The following is a 9,425-nucleotide window of genomic DNA, read 5'->3' on the forward strand; positions in this document are numbered from 1 at the left end:
GGCATTATCGTCCTCGTGTTGCATTCCCTTTTCAATTATTTTTTGCGCCTCGTGACAAACATATCGCATGTGCGCGATATATATTAACCCAGTTATATTATTTTTGACATTTGCGATATGTTTTAGCTCGCTGCTCATTAGTCACGCGTCTAGAGGCGGCTTTGTGGCGCGAGGAGCGCGTTCTGAAAGGGGTAAAAAAATACGTGTTGCTGCGGTATAGAGGGAGGGGTGGAGACCGTGGTAAACTCGTCTCCGTGTTTGAGGGGGGGGAGTATGTAGTATATATATGGCATTATCCATTATTAGGCAACGGTTGTAATGGTAGTAAGAATGACAATCATCTTTGCAGTGGACCTGGGAGTGGCAAGCATAAGGGACGAAGGCGGGGGTAACATGTTGGATGCAATCATACCAGCACTAAAGCACCGGATCCCATCAGAACTGCGAAGTTAAGCGTGCTTGGGCGAGAGTAGTACTGGGATGGGTGACCTCCTGGGAAGTCCTCGTGTTGCATTCCCTTTTTAATTATTTTTTGCGCCTCGTGACAAACATATCGCATGTGCGCGATATATATTAACCCCGTTATATTATTTTTGACATTTGCGATATGTTTTAGCTCGCTGCTCGTTGGTCACGCGTCTAGAGGCGGCTTTGTGGCGCGAGGAGCGCGTTCTGAAAGGGGTAAAAAAATACGTGTTGCTGCGGTATAGAGGGAGGGGTGGAAACCGTGGTAAACTCGTCTCCGTGTTTGAGGGGGGGGGGGAGTAAGTTGTATAGATAGGGCATTATCCATTATTAGGCAACGGTTGTAATGGTAGTAAGAATGACAATCATCTTTGCAGTGGACCTGGGAGTGGCAAGCATAAGGGACAAAGGCGGGGGTAACATGTTGGATGCGATCATACCAGCACTAAAGCACCGGATCCCATCAGAACTCCGAAGTTAAGTGTGCTTGGGGTAGAGTAGTAATAGGATGGGTGACCTCCTGGGAAGTCCTCGTGTTGCATTCCCTTTTTAATTATTTTTTGCGCCTCGTGACAAACATATCGCACGTGCGCGATATATATTAACCCCGTTATATAATTTTTGACGTTTGCGATATGTTTTAGCTCGCTGCTCATTGGTCACGCTTCTAGAGGAGGCTTTGTGACGCGAGGAGCTCGTTCTGAAAGGGGTGAAAAAATACGTGTTGCCGCGGTATAGAGGGAGGGGTGGAAACCATGATAAACTCGTCTCCGTGTTTGAGGGGGGGGGGAGTAAGTAGTATATATAGGGCATTATCCATTATTACCCAACGGTTGTAATTGTAGTAAGAATGACAATCATCTTTGCAGTGGACCTGGGACTGGCAAGCGTAAGGGACTAAGGCGGGGGTAACATGTAGGATGCGATCATACGAGCACTAAAGCATCGGATCCCATCAGAACTCTGAAGTTAAGTGTGCTTGGGTGAGAGTAGTACTAGGATGGGTGACCTCCTGGGAATTCCTCGTGTTGCATTCCCTTTTTAATTATTTTTTGTGCCTCGTGACAAACATATCGTATGTGTGCGATATATATTAACCCCGTTATATTATTTTTGACGTTTGTGATATGTTTTAGCCCCGCTGCTCATTGGTCACGCGTCTAGAGGCGGCTTTATGGCGCGAGGAGCGCATTCTGAAAGGGGTGAAAAAATACGTGTTGCTGCGGTATAGAGGGAGGGGTGGAAACCGTGGTGAACTCGTATCCGTGTTTGTGGGGGAGAGTAAGTAGTATATATAGGGCATTATCCATTTGTCGGGGGAAATCGACACCTATGGAATCACTGGGATCCCTTCTATGGTTGGCGGGCGCGGGGTTGTGCAAAGAGCGGGTCTGACAGGAAACACACGGATCATTTACCCAGGTTCGGGCCGTGGAGATGCGTAATACCCTAGTCCTGCTTTGGTGGATATATTTGAGTGTTCTTGTGTTCTTGAGCTAGCTACGAGGCGTGATATCCTAAAAGATCCGAATCCTCCTCCTGGACACCTCGGGCCTCCTTTTATAGATCAAAATGGGTTGCCACAGTGGCACACAGGAGGTGGAAAGGTGTACAGTACACGATCTTATCGCCCGCATTACGAGACAAGACATATTAAATGCGTCGCTTAGGTGTCCCCCTGCTTTATCGGGGATGGGAGCACCGCCCGTCCCATCCGTTGCCGCTCCGCCCCGCTAGGACGTGTGTCTAGGCCAGGGAGGCATGCAGGGCCATGTAGGTTGGCAGGTAGCTGAGGTGGCGCGGTGGGAGGATCTTCACGAAGATCTGCATGCCACCACGCAGGTGCTTGCTGAGTTGGTGTAGAGGCCGCTCGCCGCCACGCAGGAGCCTGCCCAGCTGGTTGAGCTAGCAGCTGCATGGGGACGGGGGTGGCGTCTTGGCAGACGTGGGCCTGGCTACGGCCCCGCTGGTGCCCTCGGCAAGGGTCTTGTCGGCGCCCCGGCAAGGGTCTTGCCGGGTCGTCGTGGTCGTCCCCCGCAAAGATCTTGCCGGGGGTCTTGTGGATTTCCTCGGCAAGGATCCCGCCGAGGATCATCGTCTTCTGGTTCTCATCTGATCTTGTGTATTAATGATCTTCACAAAGATCTGCATGCCACCACTGAGGCGCCTCCCGAGCCTTGGTCCCAAAGTAGTTGTTGGCGGCGTTTGGAACCCTTGGGCTCAAGGGTGGCTCGCTCTGTTCACTACAAAAAAATACACTTCCGTGATGATACGTGTTTGTCACAGTAGGTCACGTTTTCTGTCATGCATGTACATCCATGACGATTTTATGACAGAATCAAGATAGTCATACCTGTGCTGTCGTAGAAGATTCCATTACATTACCAAAATTATCATCACGGAAGTGTCCACTTCCATGACGATAAATCGCGCATCACAGAAGTGCTTTCGTCAAGGGTGACCGACACGTGGCATCCACCGTAACGGAACGCTGTTAAGCTATCGGGTCGGGTTTTGGATCCGATAACCCGTTAGCAGCCCCGACCAATGGGGATCTTCCACATGTAAAATCATCATTGGCTGGAGAAAACACGTGTCGGCTCATCGCTGGGACAGATGTCATCCACTCATTGGACAGAAGGCGCCTATGATACGTCAACACGTGGCACGGCCCAACAGAGGTCCATTCCTGTGAAAAGGCCGGCCCGTTTGACTTGGTCAAAAGGTGGCGGGCCGGCCCATGGAAAGCCTGTTAACGGCCTGTTCACATATAGCCCATTTACAGCCCGCTAACCCAAGGCCCGTTACGCCCTATTCGAATTAGGCCCATTAGCGTCATCTGGGCCATCCAATATGATTCCAGCCTGTTTTCACTTCTGGCCCATGTATGGCCCATGACGTCTTTCGGCCCATATGAGGCCCTATGTAACTCTTGGCCTATTAACGGCCCGTGGTGAAACTGGCCCATAATGAACAGTGTATCACTTTACACCCATTAACGGCCCGTGGTGAAACTGGCCCGTAAAGAACAATGTATCACTTTATACCCATTAACGGCCCGTTATTCCGTTGGGCTGTTTCCAGCCCATGTTATCTTTCGGCCTTCTCAGAGCCCATTTATTCTTGGGCTATTTTCCAGCATTCGTTTAATTACGGCCCGTTACTGTCGTTTTCTGCTTGTGGGCCAAATTCAGCCCGTGGTTACAGTCGGCCCGTTTGTGGTCCGTTAATAAGTTGGGCCGTTTTCATAGCGTCATCAAATACGGCCTATTAACGATGGCCCGTAATGGTCGGCCCATGAACGGACGATTCCAACTCTAGCCCGTATACGGCCAGAATGCGGTCTGTTTGGCCCATGTTTGGCCAATCGATCATACAGCCCGTATAAGGCCCATTGATGATACGGCCCGTAGAAGGCCCATTGTTTCTACGGCCCGTAGAAGGCCCATTGTTTCTACGGCCCGTAGAAGGCCCACTGTTTCTACGGCCCGTAGAAGGCCCACTGTTTATACGGCCCGTAGAAGGCCCACTGTTTCTACGGCCCGTAGGAGGCCCAGTGTCACTACAGTAAATATTAGCCCATGGTTATTGTGGCCTAGTTTTAAAAAATAGGTTATTGCAGCCACTAGCAAACCGCAGAAAAAGAACTACACTGACTACAAGCAAACAAATAAACAAGACAACAAGGAAATAAATAAGCAAGCAACTTACACTAGGCTATCACGACTATTACACATATTACATCCACTGGGCATCAAAGTTCGCCACCAGTGCAAATATAGGGAACACAGCAGCATATAAACGCCGCAGCAAAACAAGTCCAGAACTGAAACCACTTCAGAAGAGCTCAAGAAACAATATCCCGGGTACCCATAATGCTGGCAATATGCTTAGCAAGCTTATTAACTTTCTCTTGTTTGGCGCTTAAGTCCTCCAGCGCTTGCTGTTGCACCAGAAAGTATGCATCTGAATTCTGCAGGGACTTCCTCAGTCCTTCGGCTTCCTGTCGCATAACATCTGATCGATGTCTTTCAACTTGAAGTTGAGACTCAAGAAGTTGAACTGATTCAGGCAACGAGTTCGAAGAGCTGGTGCCAGCTGTGGTAGCCAGTAACTCAAACACTACATCAAGACAGGACTTTGGGATTGTCTCAGTGTCTTAAATATAGTTTTTATCAGCTTTCTTGGAGACCAACAGGGATGTCTCACTATCTTGAACCTTATCTGCATTACTTCCTTTACCATTGCATAACAGGGTACTCTTCTCCAATATTTTATCCGCGTGCTAAAAGAAAAACAAACAAACACATCTCAGGTTTACAATGTAGTATATGAAACTCATTTTGGTAAACCAGTTTAGTAGTAAGGTGGACAGAATAACAACATGAAACAAACATATATCTATGTAGTATGGTCACTGTATGGTCTATATCATTCTAGTTTATGTTGCCAAATCAAGATAGACACAGTTCGAATCATATCTATTTAAGACAAAGCAGCATAGACAGAATATAAGTGTGGGAAACTACACATCAATAACAACACTTGTAATGTGCATGGCATGAGAACATAACTATTTATTCAATTGAAACTGAAATCAACATAGAGCAAGTTACAACAGCAAACATCCAAACACGTTGAAGAAACAAGTTTAAAACATACCTGTTGCGCCATTGGAGTTTCAATTGCATCCTTCAAATTTGAAATTAGTTGGTATCAGTAAATACAGTGATGCAAGAGCAAAGTAGTATGAACCATAGCTACGGAACCTGACCTGAGAACAATTCTTCTTCTGCTTTAAGCATTGACTTCGGGTTCGGAGTGGTGGTCCTCGTGATTTGGGCACTGCAGTTGCCTTACTAACTGCTCATGTTTGGGTGCTCTATGGTGGAGAAGGTGCTGTGTCAACAGGAACTGGGTGTCTATCTGCTGGGGTTGGGGTTAGAAGGGGTGTAGCTGGTTCTCTGTCCAACTGGGTAGGGGTACAATCTGCATGAGTGTGGGTTATGTGTGGTGGGGCTGGTTCTTGGGCAAGTACAACCGTGGTCCTATCTGCATCGACAGGTAGCACGATCTTTTCTGAAGACCGTGTTTTTACTCCCACAGATACTGCCATCACTCCCTCCAATTGAAATGGCTGATAAACAAGAAAAGTAATTGAATGTACAGACATTGTAAGATAGACAGGTGCAATGGATAGTAGGGAAGAAAACAGGGCATGAAATAATTCACATTTATGTTGTCTAAGGAAACAGAATAGCAGGACATAATTTCACATATATGATGGCTAATTAAACAGGACAGCATGACACAATTTCACATGTATGATGGCTAACTAAACAGGATAGAATGAAATACTTCAAAATATGATGACTATGTAAACAGGATGACATGATATAACTATACGATGTGTCTATTAAAGTGGTTGGCATGCCATAAATCACAAACATGCCGTCGATGGAAACATGATGGCATGATATAATTCACGGATAGAATGACATAATTTAAAATATGATGACTATGTAAACAAGATGAGATGATATAACTATATTATGTCTTTAGAAAATGGGTTGGCATGCCGTAATTCAGATACATGCTGTCTATGTAAACATCATGGCATGACATAATTCAAATATATGATTTATATACTAAGGAAGTGAGCAGAGGGCAATCGCATATATGATGTGTCAACTAAGGAGATGGCATTCAATATTGTGTATATGATGTATAAACTAAGCATTGCAATACAACATATGCATTATATGAGTAATATAACCCTGCCAAGTTTGAGCATACACCTCAGGGGGATAATAGGACTAGTCATCTGCCTCTGAATCCTCCTCTAAAGAGCTATCTGTAACCAGCAAGATATCTGCTTCAGCAGGTAGCATTGTCTGCTCTGAAGACCTTGTTTTCACTCCAGATTTCTCCATCACCAATTCAAATGGCTGATGCACAGGAAGAGTAGTTGAATATACAAACATTGTCGAAAAAAGCAATGAGAAATACAAAAAAAGGACGGCATGATATAATTCACATATATGACGCTTGCCTAAACAGCATGGCATTGCATAATTCACATACATAATGCTTTGCAACAAGATAACATTGCATAATTCACATATACAATGTCTTGCAACAAGATGGCATTGCATAATTCACATATATGGTAATTAGACACTAAACAGGTGGCATTCACACAAAGCATGTCTAAACTAAGCAAATGACATAGCAATGCAAGATACCATACGCACGATATGAGCAACATAACCCTGCCAAGTTAGGGCATGCACCTGGGGGGGAAATATGACTGGTCATCTGTCTCTGAATCCTCTTGTGAGGAGCTATCGGTAACCAGCAAGACATGCGCTTCGTCAGATAGCATTGTCTGCTCTGAAGACCTTGTTTTCACTCCAGATTTTTCCATGACCGTGCCGAATGGCTGATGCACATGAAGAGTAATTGAATGTACTAAAATTGTTGACAAATTTAACACGTAATAAAAAAATGATGGCATGATATAATTCACATATAAGATGACTGGCTAACCAAGGTGGCATTGCAAAATTCACATATTAGATGCCTGGCTAGATAAGATGGCATTGCATGATACACATATACGATAAAGAAACTAAACAGATGGCATTGACACAAAGCATGTCTAAACTAAGCAGATGACATCTTTAATGTATACAGTAAGCAATGCAAGGCACCATATGCATGATATTACCAACATCAGCATGCCAAGTTAGAGCGAAGACCTCATGGGGTAAATAGGAGTGGTCTTCTCCTTCTGAATCCCCCTCAGAACTGTTATCTTATTCTTGATTACGATCCGAAATGGGTGGAGGGGGGCTGCCTTTACGCCCACCATGGAACGATGTCTGCATGAAATTTTATTGCCACGCAAGGCTCGTCTCTTTTGCTCTACATGATCAGTTCCGTTGTGTACAATAACTGGCATGCATAGGAATAAAACATAGTGAGATTATGTAAGGAGTGCATGCACAAATCCAGAGTGATGGTAGCAAACTATGGATAGACCCAAAACCAATGATAGCAGGCAGATAATAGCTTTAGTTAAAAAATACAGATAATGGCTCCTTTAATGTTTGTTTGCACCCAACATGAAACTCATAGTAGACACCGGAGATTAACCAGATAGTAGACAGATAGTACTGATTGCTGCCCCAATATGTACCCCACAACCATTTAAAAACTCAAGTTTCAGCATTAGTTTGGACCTGACTCGGAGTCTAATAGGTGAACATGACGATAATGTAGCATGTCATCATATTAAGCGACGCATAACGTAAGCAGACACGGAAGAGTGCGACCTCTCTTGCGGACCTGTGTAGTCCTCAAGGTCATCTGCTCAGTTGATGATGGTAATGCAGTTGCCGTGGCTGCCGGCAGCGGGGAAGAAGATCTGAGGCAGCGAAAGATAGTTTGGAGAGCGGATCCCTGCTGTGGTGAACCCTTCCGTCATTGGAGTAGCTGAGCTGGGGTGGAACACAACGCCGCAGGAGCAGGACAAACCACACAAGGTTTTCTTTGACACATATCTGTAATAGAAGTAATTGAGTAAGGGCTTGTTTGAATTTGAGGATTATAACAATGCAGGGATAGGAAATAGACACGAATAGGATAGGAATGCACGTGCAAAACAAAGAATTTAAAAACACAGGATTTCTGCCAATCTGGGTGTTTGATTCACAACAATTGGAAGATCACAGGATGCAAAAAAGCATGGTGAGATTAAGTCAAACCACAAGAAAATGTACGGTTATAATGCTATTATGCTACTATCTCTTAGTCTTGTGCTTGATGAATAGGAATATGAAAAGGAGGAGAAGTGGAAATTAGAATTCCTACGGTTTTTCTTTCAAGGAGACACTAAAGGAGCAAATCCTACAGTTTTCCTTTGCTCCATTCCTTTGCACCAAATTCATGAAAAGTAGTACCATAGGAAACTTTCCAATTCCGATGTTTTTCATTCACTTTTCCTTTCAAGCACTAGCGATTCTAGTAGGCAGGCTTGAGCAAGGAAAATCCTACACTAAAAAATGTTTTTGTGCTACTTCTATTACTTTGGACCCAGGCTACTGCCATACTAGCTCAACTCCCAGGCCCATCGACAAATGCACAACTCAAATGCGTAGAGATAAATAATGATGGCGTTCAAGAGAGTCCATCACGGATAGCTAAGTTGCCTGGTACCTCACTGCTTGTCATATAGTAGGATAAAATAATCATATTTCCCGTTACTACGAGTGCTCAGTGGACAATATATATAACATGTAGAGTAAAAAAGAGATGCAACAAATGTACAACCTCTTTGGCGAAGCCATGTCGATCTCAGCATGATTGGGTTGGCCGGTGAGGATGCTCCGGCTGACTTGGCTGTCGGAGGAGGGGAAGAAGATCTTAGGCGTCTGGAGATGGAGCCCGAGGTACTGCTCCGCTGTGATGGAGGATTTCGTCGTTGGAGCAGCTCCGGTGAGTTGTACGACGCCGAGGCTGAAGCAGGACAAGAGAGACAACGAACAACGTTAACCTGAGTGGAATTCTAATAGCATCTCCAATACATGACATAAAATACACAACCACAAAGTGCTAAATGTAAAATACATCAGCCGCTCATCTCTGAACTTAACTGTCGAAACTGAACTTAACTGTCGAAACTGAACTTAACTGTCGAAACTGAATTTTGCTGTCGAAACTGAATTTTGCTGTCGAAACTGAACGCACTAGCAAGGTGAGGCTACACGTCGGTCGACTGACTTTTTCATCTCTGGTCAGTCGATTTTGCAGCCGTTGGATACGAAATCAAGGGCCTGCGGTTCATCTTCAACCTCCACCCCCCTGAGCCGCCAGCCACCACCGGCCAAACAGCAGCCCCCCACCGCCCGCGGCCGGCGGTGCGCCGCCCCGCCCGCCCCGAAAACACTCCCCACCGC

At 45.4% G+C, this 9,425-nt stretch overlaps 3 non-coding genes across 3 annotated transcripts; all 3 read left to right on the plus strand.

Moving 5' to 3' along the window:
* The first annotated feature begins 398 nt into the window (after positions 1-398).
* LOC123126616 (5S ribosomal RNA) lies at positions 399-517 on the plus strand. The gene has a single exon (XR_006461849.1). It is a non-coding gene; the product is annotated as a 5S ribosomal RNA (ribosomal RNA).
* Positions 518-891: 374 nt separating this feature from the next.
* Positions 892-1,010, plus strand: LOC123126740 (5S ribosomal RNA). The gene has a single exon (XR_006461964.1). It is a non-coding gene; the product is annotated as a 5S ribosomal RNA (ribosomal RNA).
* Positions 1,011-1,383: 373 nt separating this feature from the next.
* LOC123126732 (5S ribosomal RNA) lies at positions 1,384-1,502 on the plus strand. The gene has a single exon (XR_006461957.1). It is a non-coding gene; the product is annotated as a 5S ribosomal RNA (ribosomal RNA).
* The last annotated feature ends 7,923 nt before the right edge of the window (positions 1,503-9,425 follow it).

The sequence above is a fragment of the Triticum aestivum genome, chromosome 5D (assembly GCF_018294505.1).
Source record: "Triticum aestivum cultivar Chinese Spring chromosome 5D, IWGSC CS RefSeq v2.1, whole genome shotgun sequence".
NCBI classification, from domain to species: Eukaryota; Viridiplantae; Streptophyta; class Magnoliopsida; order Poales; family Poaceae; genus Triticum; species Triticum aestivum.